The following is a 6,000-nucleotide window of genomic DNA, read 5'->3' as shown; positions in this document are numbered from 1 at the left end:
GTGACTTGTGGATTCACTGTAGCTCTTAATCACTGTGCCACCAGGGCAATTTGAATCTATATATCTGCCTATCATCTATCTATCTGTCTGTCTGTCGGTCGGTCGGTCTGTCTATCAATCATCTATCTATCATCTATCTATCTATCTATCCATCATCTATTATCTGTCACCTATCTATTATCTATCTATCATCTATCTATCTGTCTGTCTCTCTGTCTGTCTGTCTATCTATCTATCTAATCATCTATTCTCTCTCTAACTGTCATCTAACCTATTTTCCAAAGCCAAAAAGAAACTCAAATATAAATATAAAATATTGGGGAAAAATACTTGAAAATAGGGACATGGTAGATTATTATTGCTATAAATTGCTATAAAACCATTGTCGTTGAGTTGGTTCCAACTCACAGCGACCCTATGGGACGAAGCAGAGCTGCCCCATAGGGTTTCCAAGGAGTGTCTGGTGGATTCGAACTGCTGACCTTTTTGGTTAAGAGCCATAGCTCTTAAACAGCATGCCACCAGTGTTTCCTATAGCACCTCAGATTATCAATAGCTCTCATTCAAAACCCAAAACAAAAATTTTATAAGAAAATACACATTTTTGCTACATTAAGTAGAGTGAGAAAAATGAAATTAGGGAAAACATCCTTCTATGCAAGGGTCAAACATTTTTATTCAAATGAGATGCATATATTAATAACCTAGTGGAATGATTTTTAAAATGAATAAGGTAGTTGATTTAGAGATACCCTAATTTAAATACCCAATGGGACCTGTATATTAACTCTGAAATTAAAGACATGAATGTTCAGATAGCACTTCAACAGCTTCATTAAAATAAAGAGAAAATATCTCTTTTCCACCATGGATATACATACAAGACAGTAGTCTACTGAACATAAAGTATACAATTAACTATGTAGCAAACAATGGGCTTATTCATCTATAGAGAAATTTTTTACTTATGTATTTAAGAAAAGTGAAGTTGAGTGTCAGAAATAATATAATTAGGATCACAAGTGACTACTGACTTTCACTTCTATACTAGTCCTAGACTAACAAAAAGATTTAACGAAACTCCTTATTCCTAGTAATTAATATCACCCTCATCATTAGACTAAGAAGACAAAATTATTTACTCTAGTCTGCACAAACAGGAAAAAAGTAATATTTAAGTCTTTATAAATTGTCTGAATCCAAGACAAAGTAAGAAAACGATTGTGTTTGTTTTTCCTATAGCTACATTTCTTTCCCTACTTTATTTAGACTTTTGAAATTACTAACAGTATCTTGAAGATATTTCAAAATGATGAGTTCAAATGCAACAGATTATAAGACTGATGATTTGGAATCAGAAAAAGTAATCATTGAAGAAAATAAGTCAAAGGAACATGGAGCAGTACTGCATCAAAGCTAAAAAATTAATGGCATATACTGGAGAATTTTGATCATACTTACGGAAAATATATAACTCCTAATAATTCTATATGTTTGATAAATTTAAAAAGTCTTTTCATAAAGTAAAAGATGTTGAACATGCGTAGTAAATTGACACTGGCAAAGTTGGCAAAATTTTATTAAAACTTATTGCAATAATTTATTAAACGTACACAGAAAACACATCTCAAATAATACTTATCCTCTCTCTATTTAGAACATTTAAGCAGAATTCAGATTATTTGGAAATGATTAGCCAATATTTAAATCACTTTTCAAGTCCAAAGGAGAAAGAGAAGGAAGAACTTCGTATTGTAATAAGTAAAACTTTAATGTATACGGTACAGTGAATTAGAAGATGTTTAGGCTGATCTGTACTATAATTTTAGGGATTACCTGCCTTGTCAAACTGTGACAAATATTTACACTTGTTTACATTTCTGGTTATCAAGTTTTTTCTGATAGTAGCTTTAAAAAAGATCCTGTTATTTCTGCTTTTGTGTTTTTTTCCCAATGTCGATTTAATAGGATTCATAAGTGAAATGAAGAACCAGTCAAAGGAGATAGAGTTCATTCTCTTGGAACTGACAGATGACCCAGAGTTGCAAATTGTGATTTTTATATTTCTCTTTCTCAATTACATTTTGAGTGTGATGGGGAACTTAGCTATCATCCCCCTCACGCTGTTGGATCTTCGCCTCAAGACGCCAATGTATTTTTTTTCTCTGAAATTTCTCCCACTTGGAAATCTTATTGACAACAATATCTATTCCTAGATTTCTGACAAGCATTGTGACTAAAAACAAAATCATTTCCTGCAATGGTTGTGCATCTCAATTGTTCTTTTTCCTCTTAATATGTGTTACAGAGTTTCACCTTCTGCCTGTCATGTCTTATGACCCTTATGCAGACATCTGCAAACCGTTGCATTATCCCATCATTATGAGAAGCCAAGTGTGCTACCAACTGGTACTCAGTTCATGGACAGCTGGCTTTCTGATTACCTTTCCACCGTTGGTCATAGGGCTGAAACTAGAACTCTGTGCTTCCAAAGTAATGGATCATTTCATGTGTCACACTTCTATTTTACAGATGTCTTGCATAGACACTCACTTCCTAGAATTAATTTCATTTGTTTTTATCAGCTATATAATACTTGTGGTCACATTGCTGTTACTGATTTTTTTCCTATACATATACAATCAAGACCATTCTAAAAATCCTTCCTGCTCAGAAAAGAACAAACGCTTTTTCCACTTGTTCTTCCCACATGATCGTAGTTTCCCTTACTTATGGTAGCTGTATCTTCATTTACATAAAGCCATCAGCAAAAGAAAGGGTGACTTTATCCAAAGATATAGCTGTCATCTATACTTCATTTGCTCCTTTATTAAATCTCGTCATTTATAGTCTAAGGAACCAGCAAGTGAAACAAGTTTTCAAGGATACATTCAAAAAGATTTTCACTGTTTTCAAAAAATGAGGAAAAAATTTTAAAATCTTGATGTAAACATTAAATAAAGATTATTGCTCCTATGTTCCTGTTTACTTAATCTGTTCTTTCAATTAATTAACTTTCTTATAGCATTTTAAACAAATTCAGTGTGATTCACTCTTTCCTACTTCTCTTTATGATTAATATTTCCTGCAGTGTTATAGAATTCTCCCTTTTAGATTTCACCACAAATTTATTATTGTTATTATTTTTACCTCCCAAGATATGGAACTCTTTCCCTTAAAAAAAAAACTAAAAAAAAAATCCAATTATACTTATATATTAATATACCGTGTACAGAAGTCCTGGTGGTATAGTGGTTAAGTGCTATGGCTGCTAACCAAAAGGTTGGCAGTTCGAATTCACCAGGTCCTCTGTGGAAACCCTATGGGGCAATTCTATTCTATCCTATAGGGTCGCTAGGAGTCAGATCAATTCGCCAGCATCGGGTTCGGTTTTTGGTTTTATACCCTGTACAAATGGTTGGATGAGTATAATTGATTAACATCCATTTATTATAGGTACGCTTATCCTAGGTTCTACACTAGTCAAAATTTTGGTCCTTATTAGGATGAAAAAGCTTACTGTGGAGGAAACAAAGAAACCAACAAATATCATAGATAGTAATTTCTCTTATAATAGAGCACTATTTTTTTTTTTATACACAATGATGTGTTCATAGTAATGAATGCTTACTTATTTTAGTGAATCAGGAATGCAGTTCGAAAAGAGGTGATTCTTGTGACACTTGCAATATACATGAAAGAAAGTGTAAAGGAATGATATAGACGTGTATAAGAGCATGCACACTATTTGGGGGCACTAGGAAGTAGTTCAAATACTGCTAGCTAGTATCACTATCCTGAAAATGAGTAGCATATTGTTTTGTGTCACCTAGCCAGGTTGTAACTCCAGATTTACATGTCAGCCTGGTTAAGTTTCCCAAACTCTCTATCGGTAAGTTTCTCCATTCATGAGATATAAATAACAATTGTTCTTACTTGATAAGGTTATTTTCAGAATGAAATGAAGTATGTATAAAACAATTCAAGGTCACCACGTGGCCTACAATGAGCTCTCAATAAGTGTTAGCTGCCCTTTGGGAGGAAAAATTGTGTCAGTTGGGGTAGATTGTAACAATGCAAGAAAAAGAGGAAGGCTTTAAATCATAAAAATTTTGTTATTTTTGTTGTTAAACAGTGCCGTCAAGTCAGTTCGACTCATAGCGACCCCATGTACAAAGGACAGAAACATTGATCCTGCACCATCCTCACAATTATTGCTATGTTTGAGCCCATTGTGGTAGGCACTGTGTCAATTCATCTTGTTGAGGACCCTCTTATTTTTCGCAGATCTTCTGCTTTAGCAAGCATGATACCCCTCTCAAGGTACTTGTCTCTTATAAAAACATATCTAAAGTACTTGATGTCTCGCCATCCTCATTTCTAAGGAGCACTCATTCTGTACTTTTTTGAAGACAGATTTTTTCACCCTCCAGTCCATAGTATAGTCAATAAAAAAAAAAAAAACTTTTTTTTCAATACCATTTGCCAATGCCATAATTCAAATGCAAAAATTTTTCTTCAGTAATTTTTATTCCTTGTCCTGCTTTTGCATGCATATGTGGCAATTAAAAATATCATGGCTTGGGTGGGGTCTACCTTAGTCCTAAAAGTGAGGTCTTTGTTTTTAACACTTTAAAGAGGTCTTTTGCAACAGATTTGTCCAATGCAATGTGTTGTATGATTCCTTTTTCATTTGACCTTTTTCTTTTTTTGTATTGTAATTTAGTTGAAGGTTTACAGAGCAGATTTGTTGCTCATTAAACAATTAATACACATATTGTTTTGTGACATTAGTTACCAACCCCATAACATATCACCGCTCTCCCTTCTCAACCTTGGGTTCCCTATTACCAGATTTCCTGTCCCCTCCTCCCATCTCATCCTTGCCCCTGGGTTTGTGTGACTATTTACTCTCATTTTGTTTTATGAGCCTGTCTGATCTTTGGCTGAAGGGTGAACCTCAGGAATGACTTCAGTACTGAATTTAAAGTGTGTCCAGGGGGCATACTCTGGGTGTTTCTCCAGGCTCTGTCAGACCAGTAAGTCTAGTCTTTTTTTGTGAGTTAGAATTTTGTTGTACATTTTTCTCCAGCTCTGTCCAGGACCCTGTATTGTGATCCCTGTCAGAGCAGTACGTGGTGGTAGCCAGGCAACACGTAGTTGTGCTAGACTCAGTCTGGTGGAGGCTGTGGTAGTTGTGGTCCATTAGTCCTTTGGACTAATCTTTCCCTTGTGTCTTTGGTTTTCTTCATTTTCCCTTGCTTCAGATGGGGTGGGACCAGTGGAGTATCTTAGATGGCCACTCACAAGCTTTTAAAATGCCAGAAGCTACTCACCAAAGTAGGATGTAGAACATTTTCTTTATAAACTATGTTACGTCGATTGAGATAGATGTCCCCCGAGGCTGTGGTCGCCAGCCCACAGCCCAGTAATTCAGTCCCTCAGAGAGTTTGGATCTGTCTATGAAGCCTCCATGTCCTTGCCTTGGTCAAGTTGTGCTGCATTCCCCAGAATTGTGTATTGTCTTACTCTTCACCAAATTTACCACTTATCTATTGTCTAGTTGGCATTTTTCCTTCCCCAACCCTCCCCTTCCTAGGATTGTTTCTTGCTGTGTGTAAGCCTTTTCATGAGTTTTTATAATAGTGGTCTCATGTACTATTTGTCCTTTTGTGATTAATGTATTACACTCAGCATAATGTCCTCCAGATTCATCCATGTTGTGAGATGTTTCACAGATTCATCATTGTTCTTTGTTGTTGCATAGTATTCCATTGTGTGTTTGTACTATAGTGGTTTATCCATTCAACTGTTGATGGCACTTAAGTTTTTTCCATCTTTTTGCTATTGTAAATAATGCTGCAATGAACATAGGTGTGCATGTGTCTGTTTGTGGGATGGCTCTTACTTCTCTAGGATATATTCCTAGGAGTAGGATAGCTGTGTCATAAGGTATTTCTATTTCTAGCTTTTTAGGGAAGCTGCCGTACCGTTTTCCAA

This window comes from Loxodonta africana, unplaced genomic scaffold (genome assembly GCF_030014295.1).
Source record: "Loxodonta africana isolate mLoxAfr1 unplaced genomic scaffold, mLoxAfr1.hap2 scaffold_77, whole genome shotgun sequence".
Taxonomy (NCBI): domain Eukaryota; kingdom Metazoa; phylum Chordata; class Mammalia; order Proboscidea; family Elephantidae; genus Loxodonta; species Loxodonta africana.
This window is presented reverse-complemented; position numbering follows the sequence as displayed.